The sequence below is a fragment of the Mesocricetus auratus genome, unplaced genomic scaffold (genome assembly GCF_017639785.1).
Source record: "Mesocricetus auratus isolate SY011 unplaced genomic scaffold, BCM_Maur_2.0 Super-Scaffold_100020, whole genome shotgun sequence".
In the NCBI taxonomy this organism is placed as follows: Eukaryota; Metazoa; Chordata; class Mammalia; order Rodentia; family Cricetidae; genus Mesocricetus; species Mesocricetus auratus.
The window spans coordinates 30,916,935-30,937,903 of NW_024429201.1; positions in this window are offsets into that span (position 1 = coordinate 30,916,935).

Sequence of the window (20,969 nt, forward strand, 5' to 3'; positions counted from 1 at the left end):
AGAAGTGCTACTCCATCACCCACATGAAGGGATGGTTAAAATTTGCTTGTCAACTCAAATTAGATGCCACCTTCATTTTCCATTTATAGGCACAAAACTGTCTGTCTTTTACTTCTTTAATCCTGTTGTATCGGCAGTTATCCAACTACACAAAACAACGTCTGATGGGGGAAGTCCTGTGTATATGTCAATAAAGCACTGTTGGCCAATAGGGAAATATGATAGGTGGGACTATGAGTCGAGGAGGAGTCTGGGTAGGAGTAACACAGAAGTCGAGATGTAACGCCATGGGGTAGGAAGCCTGGAAATTTCTCCGGTAAGAGAAATACTTAGATTAACAAACATGGAGTAAATATTTAAGTCAGAGCTAGCTAGTGAGAAACAACCAAGGCCAACAGCTTCACAATTAATATAGCCTCCTGTGTGTTCATTTGGGACTGATGTGGCTTTGGAACCAGGCTGGCGGGAAGGCTTCCCTTTACATAATGGTAATCAGAAGTGGGATCCTGAATTTCCACATGGAATAACAAAAGCTTTAAAGGAATTTTAGAAACAAAATAAGTGAGAAAAGCATGGGATTTTGGTAGCAGCATTTTTCTCAGGTGGACTCTGTTTCGCTAGCGACAAGTTTTAGAGACTCACATGGCTCGATTAAGGGAGTCTTCCTGACTCAGCATAAAAAAATGAAAAAAAAAAACACCAAGGTTCTTTTAAGAGGCTCTGCTAATGATTGAAAGGTGTGTATGTGCAGCTGGAAGTGGCAGTGACCACATCTCCAAGCCGGCAGCTGCAGTTACACTAATGCCCGCCATCTTGGAAAAAATGGTAGTTTAAACAGCCACGGTTTTAACAGATAAGACAGGTGGCCAGAAAAACATGAAGATTTACAGTAAAGTCAGACTTGGATGAAGAAAAATCTCTAAATGTTTACAGTGTGTTTAAAAATATACGGAAAATTGAAAGAGAAAAAGAAAAGACATAGTGGTATATAAATAGAGAAGCCGGCTGTGGTAGCACAAGCTGGTAGGATTTGCTGCAGAGGCAGAGGCAGGCAGATTTCCAAAGAGAAACCCTGTCTCAGAGAAAATAAATAAATCAAAGTAAAAGAAATACAGTAATAATAATAGATAAATAAATAAGCCACGTAAAGATGGAAAATACACAGAAAGTCTGGATACTATACACTATTGTGTTTTTCATTTTTTTGATTGCTCAGAAAGGAACAACTGCTAAAGTACACTTGATTATAAATGCTGCTGAATTAATTCAACTTATATCTTTTGAAAATGCCTTGACTTCAAAATTTAAGTATAAGGATATGTTACTTGGGAAAGGAGTTTTTCTTTATGTTTCTGCAGAAAATGAAAAGCTGAGGATTCCTTCCAGGCTTCTGTGGTTTGATGAACCAAGACCCCCAGAAACAGTGGACCAAGTGTTCTAACAACTGAAACAGCTAAGATGATGCAGTCTTACAGACCCTGAAAATAAGGACTTATACAGGTTTCTGAGTTTTGTCATGAACCCCATAATATGAAGAGTGCCCCATTCCAGCACGCAGCAGTTTGGAATGAGCGATTCCCTAATTCCCATCTTGTTTATAAATCTTTGTTTTCATTTAAATGGGATTTTTTATAATTGGTTAATGATCACAACCAATCTCTTCTTAAAGGAAAAAGGGGATTATGGTATGGAAATGAATACTTTGTATTGTTATGGTTTTTCATTTATTGAGACAAATTCAAGATCAATTTTGTGATGTGTATATTTCTCCTCTTGATTGAGTATTGTGTTTATACTGATCTTTTAAAACATAATGCATAATTGAATACAGACTATAGATAATTACTCATAATAGTCACAATTTATAGTTTGGTAAATTAGGTTTTCTAGATATATAGAAATGTATTTGAGATAGTCTTCAAACCTTTCAAAGACCTTCAGAAAATGTCATTTAAAAGGTTTTAGGGTTTCCTTCACAATGGGAAATGTCTGCTCCTGGCATCAACAATCACATCTGAGAGGAAGATGGGCATCAAAGAGACTCATTATGGAGTTTGCTTTCAACATGGCAAGATTAGCCATTTGGGCAAGAAACTCCTCTTGCCTAGATTTCTTGACTGTTGCTGTATAAACTGGATATGCAGGATCCACAGGAAAGTGACAGCTGAACTCAAATAGTCAGTTCTTCAGGGTTCCTGCTTCATGGAAGAGTCTATGAGACTTTCTGCAGGACACAGAAAAATGACTGACAGACTGCTGATGCAGATGGACAGTTTGAAATTTCCTGCTTTGCTGAGAAGTGTTCCAGACACACTGTGGCCTATGGGCTGAAGATGGATGCCCCAACGTTACAAATGAACTTCAGGTGACTGTACAGGTAGCGAGATGTGTCTGTCAATCCTAGTGTTTACGTATTATGCTTCTGTGGTCTTTGATAGATTTGAAGACAAATAGTTATAGTTTTTCTTCGTTATGATAAAAGATAAGCTACATATAGAACTTTGGACTCACAAGGATGGGATGGATATTTTCTTTAAATCTTGCTAAAATATTGCAACTGTTCTGTTATACATAATTTGACTATGCTAAAGTTAAGACATTTCTTTTTATTTAGACAGAAAAGAGGAGATGATGAGGGACATCCTGTGTGTATGTCAATAAAGCACTATTGGCCAATAGGAAAGTAAGATAAGTGGTCCTAGAAGTCGAGGAGGACTCTGGGTAGGAGAAACACAGAAGTCGAGATGTAACGCCATGGGGTAGGAAGCCCAGGAATTTCTCCGGTAAGAGAAATACTTAGATTAACAATTATGAGGTAAATATTTAAGTCAGAACTAGCCAGTAATAAACAAGCAAGGCCAACAGCTTCATAATTAATATAGCCTCCTTTGTGTTCATTTGGGACTGGTGAGGCTCTGGAACCAGGCTGGCAGGAAGGCTTCCCTTTACAAACTTCTATTTATACTCTAATTTGTCCCTATTCTTGGAGTATTAGATGAAACTTTGGAAATAAAACTACTGATGTTATGCTAAATGCTAAGCTCTTATTAACAGATATTTTGTACTAGTATGCATTTCCCCAAGAAACGTTTCAGATGCTTATATGTTAAAAAGGGGGAAAACATTACAGGTATCAATCAGTATTACAAGCTTAACAAAGTATTGTGCAGAATTTTCTAACATTGAAATATGTTGTGTACATTTAATAAATTAAAAAATAACTGTACACTCAGATTCAAATGCATGCATTTAGACTGATGCAGCCAAATGTATTTGTCTATTTTCTATCTACATTTATTTATACCTTATTTTAGTGTGAATGTGTGCCTGAATGTACATGTATGCCTGTGTATAAAAGCCAGAGAACAATCTTCAGAGGTTGGCTCTGTCTTTCAATCCTAAGTTTCTTAGATCAGCTTTAGGTTACCAGGCCTAGTGGAAATGCTTTCACTTGTTTAAATATTCCACTTGACCATATTGTTAACCTATCCCTGTATCTGATTTTGTTGTGTTATATATGCATTAGAAGAGCAAAAGCCCATTTATACAAGATCTGAATTTGAGAAGTTAAGCCACGACACACAACATTGTATGACATCAAAAATTGTATCTTCTAACAAAGAGATAAATCATACTAGTTATTTAAAGTTCATTTTACTAACATTTTAATATAAAACAAAGACTGTACTAAACATAATGCATAGTTATTACTCAAAGGCTAGAAATACGTTGTTCAAGTCTACATTGCTTCTCAGGTAAGTATGTAAAGCATTATGAGCTCTTAAGTATGTTCCGTCCAGTGAATAAAAAATAATGTGATTCGATTTTACCCAATAAACTTCTAAAATCCAAATCCTAAAGATACTATACAAACTATGATATAGCCCTAAGAATTAATTGATTGATACTGTCACATGTGGATTGCAGAAAGAGGAACCACAAAGCCAAAGTATTTTATGTTCTTTCAAGGATTTTGAAAATAATGCTAGACCAATGTTAAGAGATGCACTCAAGTGTTTTACTGAATAGTTTCTTCAGAAGCCACTTGAGAACATGACATTGATTCATAGTTTCTCATATGCTTTTAAATGGGTAGAATGTTGTCATTATATATATCCAGAGCTACCAGGAAAATTAAGTTATTGATAAGAAAATACTATGATGGTCTTATTGTAGATACCATAGATGACTAGTTGTACCATATAAGAACATATTCTTTTTTATAATTATTGAACTTTTGTCTTAGCATTCTTATTAACATATCAATCCCCCCATTCCCTTACCTTCCCATCCTCCCATCCCCCTCCAACCCTCCCAAACCACCCTCCACCAACTCCCCATGGATAGTGAGGCCCTCTATGGGGACCCATCAAAGTCCTTCACATCATTTGGGGGAGGGCCCAGGCCCTCCTCCCCATATCTGGACTGCAATAGTATCCCTTCATAGGGAATGGATTCCTAAAGTCCATTTTTGCTCTAGGGATAAGCATTGACTCCATGGTTAGAGATCCCATAGACTGCCCAGCCCTTGGTTAGGTGCAATGCTGGTACCCCAGCTTTACGACTATGGTCTCTGTGCCCTCACTGGATCAAGTCAACTATAGATTTTCTAATGCTTTTAAACACTTATCATTAGCTAGCTTGTAAACTTTATGTCTGTGCATAGTCAACATATAAATATAAAAAGTAACTCAATGTGTTGAATTTTATAACTAAATACAGAAAGTATTATACATGAAGAAAGCAGTACATTAATTATTCCCCAAAGCAATATAAAATTAGATAGAAATGTCTCGTTGTATGCCTATGTAGAAATACATAAGAAACCTTTACAGTTGCCAGTCAATATTGCTGAGTACATGATGGATCAAGAAAAAAAAACTTAATGATATACAAAACAAGCCCTGAGACCTGTCAGGCTCAAAATGATGTTACAGTATTACACAGAGTAAAAGGAAGGGTTTGGGTGGTAGTTTTCCTAGAATAATTCCCATTTTTCACCCTCACTCTATTTTTGTCTCCCTCTTCTGTCACTCCCTATTTTCTGCCCCCTCCACCCTCATTCAGTCCTTGTGTCATCACAAATCAGTCATCTAAGGTTTTTTTTTTTTTTTTTTTTTTTTGCTCTGATAGTATCTAGTAGGAAAGATCAGCTTTAAATATTTGCTACTGCTAGGCCTAGTTTCACTTAGTGCTTAGTAGCTGTGAATAACTGGTGGCACCCGTTAAGTGGGAAAAACAAGAAACAGCCTCAATCTTCTATCACAGTACTCGCACAGGCTTCAGGTCCTGGAATGCAACCTTACAGTGTTTTAGCTATTGTGTCAGGACAATAGGTCAGAGTCCTCAGCCTTTTGCTGTGGGTGATGTCACAGAAGCCAGGCAGATCAAGGTACCTGTCTCTTGAGCACATAACAATAGACAATGTAACAGTTCTTTAATAGAACTGGAAAATATATCCATAAGCTCTCAACATTGGCTTCTGTTATATCTATCTGCAGTCTGAAACACTTGGCTATATGGCCTTTACATTAGAATTTTTCCTGTGTTAAGGGTTGGGCTTGTTCTTCTCTGGTTTCTTACAGATCTTTATTTTTTTTTTAAATAATCCTTCACCTCAGCATTCTATCCCTTCTCTACTCTTGCCAGCTTTCTTTTTCTACTCCTCCTAATGCTTTTAATGCTCTGGCTCTCCTCCAGCTGTCACTGAGCTATTGGACTCTCCTTTCTTCTAGTTGGCCTTCCCACAGTTGTCGCTGCTTCTGCCAATGCTGTCATTCTGAAGTTGCTGTTGCTATGTGTGTTCCTTCTTTCTTCATGATGCCAAATCAGCTGATACAACTAAAAGTAGTCAAGATCGCTCAATAAATCCTTTCACTGAGTCTCATGTTTAAAACCGAGGGATGGTAATGCTATACAATTTTAGCCTGGCAACTCACTAATTAAGTTTGAACAGACTGACTAGTAAGCCCAAGGAGTGCTCAGATAAACGACAGCCAAATTTTGTGGAGTTGCAATTACAGCCAGATATCTTCTGCATTTTAGCCCTGACACAATCACATCTTTTGAGGTTTGCGCTTTGCCCCACGAATAGCCTTTTGTTTTAGAACCGCAGTTACTTGTTTTCGGGGGCCTATTGTGTGCCAAGAGTTTTCCTAGTGAGATGGAACGTACATTTCTAATCACACCAGATAGAGAGCACACCATTTATTTACCTAAGTACGGATCCCACCAAAGTCTACCTTGGCAAAGCAGTGAGCTCTGTTGGGGTAACCTAGAGGACTAAGCGTTAATTAAGTGAGGATAAACTACTCAAAGACAGGAGCTTTACCTATGCTCACCCACGTGTGAGTAAAGCTCACCAGGAGCCTGGGGTATACTGCACAGCTCGAGGGCTGCAGAGTATCCTTTCCAAGTGCCTCAGTTGGTCTGTACTTCATCCCAGCGAATTGCATTTTCTTCTGCTTCTTTCAAGTAGCTTGAGCGGTCTCTGCCTGTTTCCACGCTGCTTGTTTTGTCTCAGAATCTTCTTTGCAGGCTGGTTTGTCTGATGGTGTCCTGGCATCTTTATTGCTTACTCTCATCAGGGAGTTACTTTCTGGACTTCCTGGTCACTTTCAAGGACGTCCTGAAATTATTTAGTTGTTTACTTCCTTACTTAAGAAGCCTCCCTAGCGGAGCGGTGGTATAGCACGCTTTTAATCCCAGATTCCCGAAGGCAGAGGCAGGAGGATCTCTCTGAGTTCGAGGCCGGGCTGGACCGACAACCTTCAAAACAATACAGAGAAACCCTGCTAGTAAAAACAAAAAACAAACAAACAAAAAAACAAAAAAAAAGAAGCCTCGCAAATTGGGGAAGAAATCATTACAACTACTAGGATTTTTTTTTTTTTTTTGCGGCTAACCACAGCTAGTCTCAACACTAAGGTCTAAAAAACTGGTTCTCAAACTTTCTAATGCCATGACCCTGTAAAACAGTTCTTCATGCGTGGTGACCTCAAACCATAAAATCATTTTAGTAGCTACATCGCAACTGTAATTTTGCAACTATTATAATAAGGTAAATATCTCTTTTCCCATTGTCTTTAGGTGACCCCTGTAAAAGTGCCATTAGACTCCCAAAGGGGTCACAATCCACATGTTGCAAACAATTATTCCAAACAAACCAATTCATTCCTCAGCACCAGTCACAACAGTCATTTATTGGGTCCATCAGGAGGAGTATTTTTCCTTGTGTCCAAGTATAAATAACAGCAGGGTTATATGGAGTTCAAATCTGCTTTTCTGATATAAACTCATTTAAACATCTGTAGCTGAGGCTATGACTTCAGGAACTGGGACAGTCAACACTGGTCATCAGGATATCCTTTAGGCATCAGAGAAGAGTGTCCCAACTGGTGCTAGCATTAAAGAAGCCTAGGTGACTGACACAATTATGTGCAGAGGGATCATCCAGCGAGTGCTAAATAGGCAGTCAAATTGCCCCATTTCTAACATTGTCTTTTACTGGACAGTGAGCAGCATGAGTTTCTACAATATAAATTTAAATAATTTACCACATATACTAATAGCAACAGAAAACAGCTTAAGGTGTTTATCACCTGCCCAGTGTCACAGGATGAGGTTAGTTACCCTCATCTGTTTAATTCTATCTTGCTTTCCCTCTGTCCTGCCCTACATCATTCCCTTCCTTCCTTCTCCCATTGCTTATATTCTTCACTCCTGTCTTACTCTTCTCACTTCCTTCTCATTACTTTATTTCTTCATTTCTCTCCGATTTTAAAGGTTCCATTTCTTACCTATTATCAAAAATAGATTTTTATTTCTCACACAATAGATCATAGTTACATTTTCCCTTCCTTCTGTTCCTCCAAGTTCCTCCCACTTCCCCTTCCATCTGGATTCACTGTCTTTCTGTTTCTAATTAGAAAAGAAAAGGTTTTCCAGAAATAATAATAATACAAAGTAAAATACAAGTCTTTTATAAAATAAAAATAATAATAGATAAGTATCTGTTTGGTGAGCCAGAAAGATGATTACTTTCAAAATAACTGGTATACACAGAAAAATATGTCTTCATTTGCTAACTTCAATACTTTTCCATAGATACAAATATTTACACTGTTGGTGATATGATGAAGAATTTACATCAAATTAAACTTAGAGAAAGAAGCGTAAGAAAATTATAATTTCATAAATGTCTTTATATGATTTAGAACACTAGTATTCCTAAATATTGAATATTATTAAATGCTGAACATTTAAATTATATGGAAAAGACAGAATTAAAATAAAAATGATGTGACAAGGCATACTATGAAGATGATTATGGGCAGTTTTTCAGAAGCAGGAAGTAGCAGCTGGAAGACTTTAATGATCATTAACTGTATTTGAAGCATTACATCATGCTGAGTAGTTTGTGTTGTTTTCTTTTCTGATTGTGTTGCTGTGGGTACCATGGTTTGCCTCCATCAGTGAATATAAGCATTCTGTGGAGTTGTCCCTTTGAAATTTGTATTTGACTTAATACAAAGCAAGAAAAGAATTATCTGTCCCATTGTCCATTCTTTGAAGCAAAATTGTTTCATTTTTGCTATAAGAAACTTATTCTTTATTCACTCATATACAGACCACCTGGAAACGATTAAATAGCAACCCTTTATTTAGTTCATACCACATGCTTGTTTGTGCCCCCTGAGGTCAGAAGCCGCATTGCATCCCTTGTAACCAGAATTGCAGATGAGTGAGAAGGCCTGTGAGAATGTTTGGAATAGAACCCTGGTGTATTCTGTGGAAGGGAGCAGCTAGGGTTTTTAACCACTGAGGCATCATTGCACAGTCTCAGGGGTTTCCTCAGAAACATGGAAACATTGGTTCATTGTATAAGGCAGGGCTTCCTCAGCTATAAGGAATGTCAGTGTACACAAATTGTATAAGGTTAAACTGAATTTGCCTTACTATTATACTGGATGATCAAACCTTTCCTCAGTATTTGGCTCTATATTCCTCCATTTCAGCTTCTGTTGGTTTACTTATTTGTTTGTTAGTTTTTCTATATCTGCTATTGTTTTCCTCTTAATGAGGACTGTAGTTTCATGGTAATGGTGGTAGTGATCTGCTATTTTTATGTTGAAAAGTGTGATAATTTCAAAGTATGATTTAGGGGACTCAGAGATTATGGGTTTTGAGATTCTGTTTTTGTTTCAGCATTTTAAGTTTAAACTTTCAAAACCGTTGCTTTTTGTAATTGCGATCAACATAAGCTTCTCCCAAAGTATTAGTCATCTTGGACCTCAGTAGTTTCTTTCTTACATCAATATTTAAAATTTTTGTCAGTACTCTGTAGGTCAACCCTTTAATTTTTCTGTGAAATGTTATTCATGAAAAATATAATCATTTTTTTTAAATGTGGGAATAAGAAAGACCCATAAGCAAGTCATTTTGAATACTTATATTTTGGATGGCATTGATAAAACTAATTTATCATTTTTATAATGAATCTTTGAAACTTCATTTCTATATTTACGTTTCATATTTATTGTTTTATTATAATCAAAGTAATTTAAGTGTGGAGATGGAGTTGTTTTTCTTTTTTCTTTGTTAGTATTGTTGACAGAGTGTTGATAGAAGAGAATACATTCTTCCAGGTTTTGTCAGTACATTTTGACACCTTGAGTACAGAGGACATGGCAAGAAGTGTGAATTCCTTCTGTAAGCAGCTGGTCTATGTGGCTCAAGCCCTTACACCTAAGCGTCAGCAGCTATAGGTCTACAATAACAAATACAAGGTTATTATTTGGATGTTGTTCTCCTTTTAAGTTATTGTTTTATTTCCCATCTCATGCTTATCTACTACAGACACTTAGTAGACAATTAATACAATGAAATCAATTCACGTGCATCAGAAAATTTCTTTGACATCTACTGAAAATGTTGTTGAAGTGCATTAGATAAGAATTGACTTTATAAAAATAACAGTCTGTACTGCATGCAACAACATTTTGAACAAAATTTTACTTTTTAAATACAAGGAAAATGTAAAATTAGTAATAAGGATAGTATTTGTATGCCCAAATGGCCACATAGATACTGTATACAGACTTACCTGTTTTTAAAGGGAGTTTTGATGAATTTAAAGAAAAATAAATTTGTAATTATTGAAATTAGAAATAAACTTGAGCTACTTGAACAGTTTTAATGAGCTGTATTTTAAAATATTTGACAATTTATCATGTTTTCCAAACTTATCAATACTCCGCTTAGATAAATGTACCTGATAAATACAGATGAAAATTTCATAATTGTGTTAAAATTAAGAATAGAAAGAAACAACAATTCCTTTGACCACCCTCACTATTGAATACAATTAACGACATCTTGACATGCATGTATCTGTTCCTTTTCTGTTGCTGTGATAAAACACCATGAACAAGCTAGCTAACTTACAGCAGGAAGAATTTATTTTGACTTTCAGTTACAGATTGGTAAAAGTCCATCATGGTGGGGAGGCATAACACAAAGAGTAGGAATGGAGGCTCAAGTAGTAAGCTATGAGTTCAAATCCTCAATGCCCAGCATACAGTGGGGAAAGTGACCTGGCTGCTGGGTAAGACTATAAATCACCAAAGCCCAACCCCAGATATGTACATCTTTCAGTGAAGCCACAGCTTCCAAAGTCTCATAAACAGCATAACCAACAGGTGGCCAGGCCTTTAAGCAGTTGTCCAGAGACAATTTCTTTCAAACACATGCAGTCTACTCCATGACTCCTTTAGACATGTAGTCAACTGCTAAAGTTACCATTTCTTTCATGGTTTTAAAAATGTTCAAAAATAAAAAGTCTGAAGTCTGTTAAATTGAACCACGTGCAAAATAAAAATAAATTACACAGTGCAGCATATAAAAAAACTAAGATATGCAGTCTTGTCTGAAATGGAATGAATGGGGAATAATGATGAAATACTAGACTGAACCAAGCCTGGAACCCAACAGGGTAAACTTCAAATCCTATAGTTCTATTACAGTTCCAAAGGGCTTAGATGATTCTCTCTCTCCATCTTTGTTCTTGGCAACACACAACTTTCTCTTGTATTGGGTCTAATCTCTTCTATCGGTATCTCAGCTAAGATATTGAAAATAAATATTGAAAAACTCAAGGAGAGATTTGTTCATCTCTTTGACTGATATCTTACAGCTTTGAGTTTCAAACATTTTGCTTTCACTACTGAAACCCATGCTTTATTTTCAGAGGTTCACAAAATTTTCTCTCAAGGCATTTTCATCTGGAGATCTTAATGGATAGGGAGTAACTTATCTCCTTGACACACAACGCCTGACTTCAGGCATTATTTGATATCCGGGAGGAGAATTTCAAGACACCTTTATTCTTTCATCTTTTTCTCTAAAGTCAGCACCACTTGAAGGAGAGTTCCACTTCTGCTGTATGTTTTAGATGGACCTGGACATTCATGAATCACATTAGCAGTATATCTTTTATTCATACCTCCTAAACTTGGTCGAACAGTACCACCAACTTGGAACCAGGAATTCAAATTTTGTTACCTATGAGGGACATTTAACTTTAAACCACTACAATGTATTTATATGATTTAAACATGATTGTAAACTGCACAGTAATTCATTAAAGTATACTGATATAATGTACTAAATGTTTACCACAGGGAAAAGAATATAGTCTGTTTCCTTTTAAACACAAGTAGCCACAGACTTCCCCTCAAGGATGTATTTGAATTAATTTTGCTTTGCTCATGTTAGCTGAATGGGTGCTACTAAAGGCGTTTTTTCCTTTAAGATTACATCGTCAGATCTCAGCCTCTAAAATGACTTTGCATTCTACAATTCAAAGAATTTTTTTCTTTACATTCTAATTTAATATGTGAATGAATCAAAACTTATGATCAAAATGTAAATGGGGACATTGCTTGTGTTATATTAGAGCAAGAATTGTAAAGAAACATAAAAAATAAGCTATAACAAGGATATACATTAGAAATATCCAGGTGATTGTGTATAATATTAATTTCTAGTAAAAATAATTTTAACTAATTAATAATTAATCTGAAACATAAAATTTCAGTACTGGTAAGTAATAACACTTTCCATTGATAACCTACAATTTTAGACATTTACTTCATATAGTAAGATAAATTAAAATTTCTGACAATGATCATGGCTAATAGTTTTATTAATTATTAGGCATTACAGCATAAGTAAACATACTTTATATTGCTAATTCTTAGTCTTTCCCAACTTCTGCAATTTGCTCTGCTCTTTAATACACTTCTTAGTGCCTTTCTAAAACTCAATTTCTATACCCAAATCTATGTTGACCCTTTGGCATGTCTTATCAATAAACATATTAAGTTGGCTGTCTTTTATTATTTAAAAACCTAACTAGCATATTTTCACAATTTGTTTTATTGTCCCAAACTCCTTCCATATTCATATTTGTAAAATTTTTCATAAAATATCATTCTTTAAATATTTGTGCAAACATATTTTTTGTAATATGAATGCTTTTTCTTTTAATATCTGAGCTCTGAGGTGGCATCTTTCAGACAACTATGTTATCTTAAGTGAATTCAAGAAAAGTGTTTGCTTCACCATTTTAATGTCTTTTTAAAAATTAAGGCTTTTTTTAGATATTTTTGTTTTATTGGTCTTGGTTGTTTAGCTGTTTTGTTGATTGTTTTGTTTTTCCTTTCTTATTTTTACTTTGCTTTTGAGAGATAGAATGTGGACTTGGATGGGTAGAGAGGTAGGGAGAATCTGATGAGAGGTTGGGAGAGGGGAAATAATAGGTTCAAACTCTATTTAATACTTTTACATTGAAAAATAAGTAAATTTAAAAATCTGAAAGAAATCATGTTATTAGTGAAAACAATCTTCATTTATCTGTAACTCTTTGTAATCATTCTATACATACATAACAATTTCATGTACCATAATTATATTTAATTTTGATATAAAAGAGCTATAACATGCAAAGCAAAAAAACCTGTTTGATGTAACATTTTCAGGAATTAACTTTTAATAATGGTATGACTATCAAATATTTAACCTTAAAGGATTTGTTAACATGATGATTTAGCTGGATAAAATCAGTACATCATTTTATTACATGAAATATGGGTCTACTGAAAGGCCCAGAGATCTACAAGGTTGTCTTCAACTAACAATATAAGCAATAGCTGAGAGGTTACCTTAAATGCCCTTCTCTGATAATGAGATTGATGACTACCTTATATGCCATCCTAGAGCCTTCAGTAGCTAATGGAAGCAGAAACATACAGACAGCCACAGTAAACACTAAACTGAACTCTGAAATTCAATTGCAGAAAGGGAAGAGTGATGAGCGAAGTGGATAAGACCAGGCTGGAGAAACCCAGAGAAACAGCTGACCTGAATAAGGTGGAGCTAATGGACACTACAGGACTGTCCCAGATCCCCTGAACATGGATGTCAGCTTGGAGATCTGGTTAATCTATGGGGCCTCTAGTAGTAGATCAGCATTTATCCCTAGTACACGAATGAAGTTTGGGAACCCACTCCACATAGAGGGATACTCTCTCATCCTAGACACACAGGGGATGGTCTAGTCCCTGCACAAAATGATATGACAGGCTTTGAACGTCTCCCATGGAAGGCCTCACCCTCCCTGGGGAACAGAAAGCAGATGGGACAGGGGGTCAGTGGAGGCAGGGGAGGAGAGGAGGGAGAGGGAACTAGTATTGACATGTAAAACAAGCTTGTTTCTAAATAAAATTTAAAAAAGAGATAGTAAAAAAAAGTAAGTGTTCTACTCATGTAGCCAAGTTATGAGACACTATCTTGAAGTATAAAAAGGAAGCAAGGTTGACTTTTGCAGGCATTAAGTGTCTTTTAACTACTAAACTTCTTTGGAACATATTTTGTTCCCCTTGGTAATATTCATACCAACATGAGCTACTTCTGATGTGTTTCTCATAGCAGAGCTACTTGATATGTGTACGTAACTCAAAAATAAGAAAGCTTTCATTCATCTAGGGGCATCCCATCTGCCTTGACATAGCAAAAAGAAAAAAGTCGTATTCATCTAGATAATTGACTATGGCATTTTTATGATTTAGAATAAATTTTAAATTGTGGCTTCTTTGTCTTAAAACACAAAGTACATTGGCTTAGATAAAAGTTTTCCAAAGTAAAATTAAAAATTTTGGATCTTTTTAAAAAAGAAAATGCTTAAGGATCTAACTCTGTATTCACTCCAATCAAATATAATATCTATAAAGCTTTTAAAAAAAGAAAGAATTTTGGTATCCATAGAATGCATTTCATGGTAGGTCCTTGTGAATGTCATTTAGATCTTAGATTGAATAAATTAATATTAAAAATAAAAGCTTCATATTTGATGCATTCATGTATCTATCAAGTTAACTCCCAACTTAACTAAGTAGTGCCTCTGAGAACAGGCAAATGTCATGGGAGTCCTCACAATGAGGCCTCAAGATGCCATCACATAAAGCTGTGAAGTGATCATCAAAAAAGCTGAAAGAATTTGGATATCTGAAGATCTCTTTGATAACAGATATGATCATGCAGAGGTTGGAGTTTGGCTGGCTGGTTTTCAGTGTTGCTTTGGTCCAGTATTTCCCCTCTGTGCTCCTTATGAAATGGTAATGCAAACTCTGTTTGTTTATATGTTGAAAGCATGTAATATTTTTGATACTGACATTTAGGGGGTTGTGGTTATGAGATAGCCATTATCTCATAATAGTCTCAGAGAGTTCGAACTTTGAATGATTAAACAGTGTTGAGGCTTTGATAGATTACGAGGACTTTTTAAGTTGGACTAAATGCATTTTGCATTATGATATGACTACAAGCCTTTGGAGGCCAGTCATCAGTGACTGGCCTTCTTGGAAAAGGATTAGGGAGTTTGGCCATGTTGGTGGAGGTATGGTCTTTGTGGAGAAGGTGATAACTCATGACTAGAAATTTAAACCCCCCATTTCTAGAGAGGTTTTATACCCCAGAGGAAAGACTATTGTTGTCATTTCCCCAGTTTAATTTAATTTGTAACTGTATTCTACACACTTCTTCTTATAACCACATATAAGTGCAGTGCACACCCCTCATCAAATAAGTTCCATTTTGAAAATGATAAAGACTATTCCAAAAACCCATGACTATTCAGAATGCAGAGCTCATTACTATGGTTATTAAGGTGTAGTTTTCTCCAGTGACGAGGTCTATAATGGGTGATCTAATCCAGTTAGCCAGCATTAAAGAAATGTTCCTGTGTGAGCAACACTATATCCACTCTAGTAATTTGAAGGTGTGTGTGTGTGTGTGTGTGTGTGTGTGTGTGTGTGTGTGTGTGTGTGTGTAAGATTAAACTACCATATCTATGACAATTTTATCTGTAGGTGGGGAACACAGAAGATTCCTTTAAAAATATTGGCATATTTATATATTGATATTCTTAGACTTAATGCATCTTTGTGACCTTTATAAGAAACATTGTTTAGGGAAGGTTTCACAGGATTTCATGCAAATGGCTGGATCTGGAAAAGAAAACATTAATGGATTTGAGTGTTTGTGGTATCTACTGGTATAAATTTATAGGTAATTAGGTCAGCTACACTTTCAACAGCATATATAATTCTTATAACACCCTAAAACAAATAGACTTTTGATTACTTTTCAACATTAAAATTGATTGCAGTATATTTAATAGAATTGAAGTATCATGGACTAATTTCAGAAAAAATATAGATCCTTGTACATTAAATATCACATCTGATATCTTTTACTGTTCATATAGTATAAAGCTAATTCCTCAACAGTCTGTTAGTTTGAGAGGTGAGTCAAAATATTCATCAACTGAAATGTCTTTTCTGGTTATGTTGGAAATTTTGGTATCTTTCAAAAAATTTAACTAAGCTTAATCATAGTACACAAACACGGAAGTTCACAAAAATTTACATCTGCAATCTAACTGAAAATCAGCAGATGAAAATCAACCAATAAAGTAAGTCTTTGAAAGTATAGACACGAGTGGCTTAAACATTAATCTACATTTGTAGAAATGAGGTTCATATAGTTCTCATAATTATGCACGGAAGTAGGTAAAAATATACACAGTTGATGAAGTGTGAGGAAATGTTACTAAAGATCAAAATGCAAAGAAAAGCATAATAGATATATCTAAATATAAGAGTTAGAATCATAAAATAAGTCATCTACAGAATAATGATATATGTTAAATAAAATATGAAGAAAATAATTAAAACTTGATAATCGTGTTCAAAATTTTACTTTATTTAATTTTTTCCTTTTCTTAAAATTTAAATTAGATGAGTCCAGGGAAGCAGCTGTTCCAGCGGCGGCATCAGGTACAACAGGCCCTGCTTCTGGGCCTGTGTTCCAGTGCCTGGGGATCTCCTGGGAACTGCACAGAGCTTCCAATCCTGGCAGGAGCCAAACACCCCAGACTCCAGGACTTCTCTCCCACCAACGAGACCAGGAAAACAGAGGAGCCAGGGAGACCAGGGGAGCAGCTCTTCTGGCCTGCTGCAGGATCAGAAGAAGAGATGGGAAAGAGACAATACAAAAACATATTCAGCAACAGAAAAAGAAATATGACACCACCAGTTTCTAGAGACTCCACACCAGCAAGTCTCCAACATTCCAATGTGAACGAAGCAGAAGAGAATGACCTTAAAACCACTTTCATGAAAATGATAGAGGCCCTAAAAGGGGATATAGGAAAATCCCTCAAAGAAATGGAAGAAAAAACAAAGCAAAAAATGAAAGAAATGGGAGAAGAAACATACCAAAAAAGGCAGGAAATAGAAGAAGGAACAAAGCAAAAAATGAAAGAAATGGAAGAAAAAGCAAACCAAAAATGCAAGAAATAGAAGAAAGAACAAACCAAAAAATTCATAAAAGGCAACAAATGGCCGAAAAGATAAACTGAAAATTGTAAGAAGCAAAGCAAACATGGCAAGGGTTGAAAACTGAAATAGAGACAATAACAAAAGCACAATCTGAAGAAAGACAGGAAATAGAAAAGCTGGGCAAACAGTCAGGTACTACTGATACAAGCATTACCAACAGAATAGAAGAGATGGAAGAGAGAATCTCAAGTGTTGAAGATACACTAGGAGAAATGGATTCATCAACCAAAGAAAACCTTAAGTCCAACAAATCCTTAACACAAAACATCCAGGAAATATGGAACACCATGAAAAGACCAAACCTAAGAATAATAGGTATAGAAGAAGGAGAAGAAAACCACCTCAAAAGGGCAGAATACATATTCAACAAAATCATAGAAGAAAATTTTCCCAACCTTAAGAAAGACATGCCAATGAAGGTGCAAGAAGTTTACAGAACACCAAATAGAGTGGACCACAAAAAACGTCCCCTTGCCACATAATAATCAAGACCCCAAATATACAGAATAAAGAAAGAATATTAAGAGCAGCTAAGGAAAAAGGCCAAGTAACAGACCTATCAAAATTACACCTGACTTCTCCATTGAAAATCTGAAAGCCAGAAGGTCCTGGACAGATATTCTATCAGCACTAAGAGACCATGGATGCCAGCCCAGACTACTCTACCTGGCAAAGCTCTCAATCACTATAGATGGAGAAAGCAAGATATTCCATGACAAAACTAGTTTCAAGCAATATGTATCCACTAACCCAGCCCTACAGAAAGTGTTGGAAGGAAACCTCCAACCCAAGGAAGCTAACTACAACCAGAAAAACATAGGCATTAGAGAATCCCTCTCTACCAACAGCCAAAAGAACAAAGGGGTGTAATTCCACACATAATTCCACCAACAACAACCATTGCAAATCGAAGAAAGATGGGCAATCAATAGTCATTAATATCCCTCAACATTAATGGCCTTAACTCACCCATAAAAAGACACAGGCTAGCAGAATGGATTCGAAGACAGAAGCCTTCCTTCTGCTGCATAAAAGAAACACACCTCACTCTCACAGACAGACATTACCTGAGAGTTAAAGGTTGGGAAAAAATTTTCAATCAAATGGACCCAAGAACAAAGCAGGGGTAGCGATCCTAATATCTAACAAACTAGACTTTAAAATACAATCAATCCAAAGAGATGAAGGAGGTCATTACATACTCATCACAGGTAAAATCCACCAAGATGAAGTGTCTATCCTGAACATCCATGCCCCAAATACAAAGGCATCCATATCCGTAAAAGAAACATTATTAGAACTTAAATCACATCTAAAGCCCCACACAGTTATAGTGGGAGATTTCAACACACCACTCTCAGCACTAAACAGGAATTCCAGACAGAAACTCGACAAAGAAGCAAAGGGTCTAATAGAAGTATTGACCCAACTGGGATTAACATGCATCCATAGAACATTTCATCCACATACAAAAGAATATATCTTCTTCTCAGCACCACATGGAATCTTCTCAAAAATCGACCACATACTTGGCAACATACCAAACCTCAGCAGCTACAAAAACATCGGAATAACTCCATGCATCTTATCAGACCACCATTCTTTAAAATTAGAATTCAACAACAACACAAATAGCAGAAAACCTACAAACTCATGGATATTGAATAATGTTCAAATGCACCATTCCTGGGGCAAGAAAGCAATAAAAACAGAAATTACAGACTTCCAAGAATTCAATGAGAATGAAGACACAACATACCCAAACCTATGGGACACTTTGAAAGCAGTGCTACAGGGGAAGTTCATAGCACTAAGTGCCCACATGAAGAAACTGGAAAATAGTTATACTAGAGAATTACCAGGACAGCTGAAAGCTCTAGAACACAAAGAAGCAAAGTCCCTCAGGAGGAGTAGATGGCCAGGAAATAATCAAATTGAGGGCTGAAATCAATAAAGTAGAAACTAGGAAAACAATACAAAGAATAAATGCAATGAAGAGTTGGTTCTTTGAGAAAATCAACAAGATAGACAAACCTTTGTCCAAACTTACCAAACAGCAGAGAGTGAACATGCAAATTAACAAAATCAGAAATGAAAGTGGGACATAACAACAGACTCAGAGGAAATCCAGAGAATCATCAGGTCATACTTTGAAAACCTCTACTCCACAAAATCGAAAATTTAAAGGAAATGGATGACTTCCTGGATAGGTATCACTTGCCAAAACTAAATCAAGAACAGATGAGCAACTTAAATAGGCTTATAACCCCTATGGAAATAGAAGCCATCATCAAATATCTCCCAAACAAAAAAAGTCCAGGTCCAGACAGCCTCAGTGCAGAATTCTACCATTAATTCAAGGAACAGCTTACACCAATTCATCTCAAAGTACTCCACATAATAGAAGCAGAAGGGTCTTTGCCAAACTCTATGAGGCTTCAATAACCCTGATCCCCAAGCCACACAAAGACACAACTAAAAAAGAGTAGTTCAGACCAATATCCCTCATGAACATTGATGCAAAAATACTGAATAAAATACTGGCAAATCAGATCCAAGAACATATCAAAACAATCATTCACCAAGTAGGTTTCATCCCAGGGATGCAGGGATGGTTCAACATACGAAAATCCATTAACGTAATCCACCATATAAACAAGCTGAAAAAAAATCACATGATCATCTCACTAGATGCTGAAAAAGCCTTTGACAAAATCCAACACCCTTTCATGATAAAGGTCTTGGAGAGATCTGGGATAACAGGGACATACTTAAACATAATAAAAGCTATATACAGTAAACCAACAGCCAACATCAAACTCAATGCACAGAAACTCAACACAATTCCTATTAAATCAGGAACAAAACAAGGCTGTCCACTCTTTCCATACCTTTTCAACATGGTAATAGAAGTTCTAGCCATTGCCATACGACAACAAATGGGTATCAAGTGGATGCGAATTGGGAAGGAAGAGGTCAAACTTTCACTGTTTGCAGATGATATGATAGTTTACATCAATGACCCAAAGAACTCTACCAGGGAACTCTTACAGCTGATTACCACCTTCAGGAAAGTGGCAGGCTACAAGATCAACTCAAGAAAATCAGTAGCCCTACTATATACAGATGATAAAAGGGCTGAAAAAGAAATCAGAGAAACATCACCCTTTACAATTGCCACAAACAACATAAAATACCTTGGGGTAACGCTAATCAAACAAGTGAAGGACCTGTATCGCAAGAACTTTGCATCTTTAAAGGAAGAAATTAAAGAAGCCCTCAGAAAATGGAAATATCTCCCATGCTGTTGGATACGTAGGATCAATGTAGTAAAAATGGCAATCCTGCCAAAAGCAATCTACAAATTCAATGCAATCCCCATTAAAATCACAGCACAATTCTTCACCGACCTTGAAAGAACAATAATCAATTTTGTACGGAAAAACAAAAGACCCGGGATAGCCAAAACAACCCTGTTCAACAAGGCAACGTCCAGAGGCATCACCATCACTGACCTCAAGCTCTATTATAGAGCTATAGTCCTGAAAACAGCTTGGTATTGGCACAAAAATAGACAGGTAGACCAATGGAATCGAATTGAAAACCAGGATATTAACCCACACACGTATGAACATCTGATCTTTGACAAAGAAGCTAAAAGTATACAATGGAATAAAGAAAGCATCTTCAACAAATGGTGCTGGCATAACTGGAGGCTGGCATGTAGAAGAATGTGGATCGATCCATGTTTATTGCCATGCACAAAACTTACGTCCAAATGGATCAAAGACCTCAACATAAATCCAGCCACACTGAACCTCTTAGAAGAGAAAGTGGGTGGTACCTTTGAACGAATTGGTACAGGAGACAGCTTCCTGAACATAACACCAGTAGCACAGACAGTGAAATCAACAATTAATAAATGGGACCTCCTGAAACTGAGAAGCTTCTGTAAGGCACAGGACACAGTCACCAAGACAAAAAGGCAGCCCACAGAATGGGAAAAAT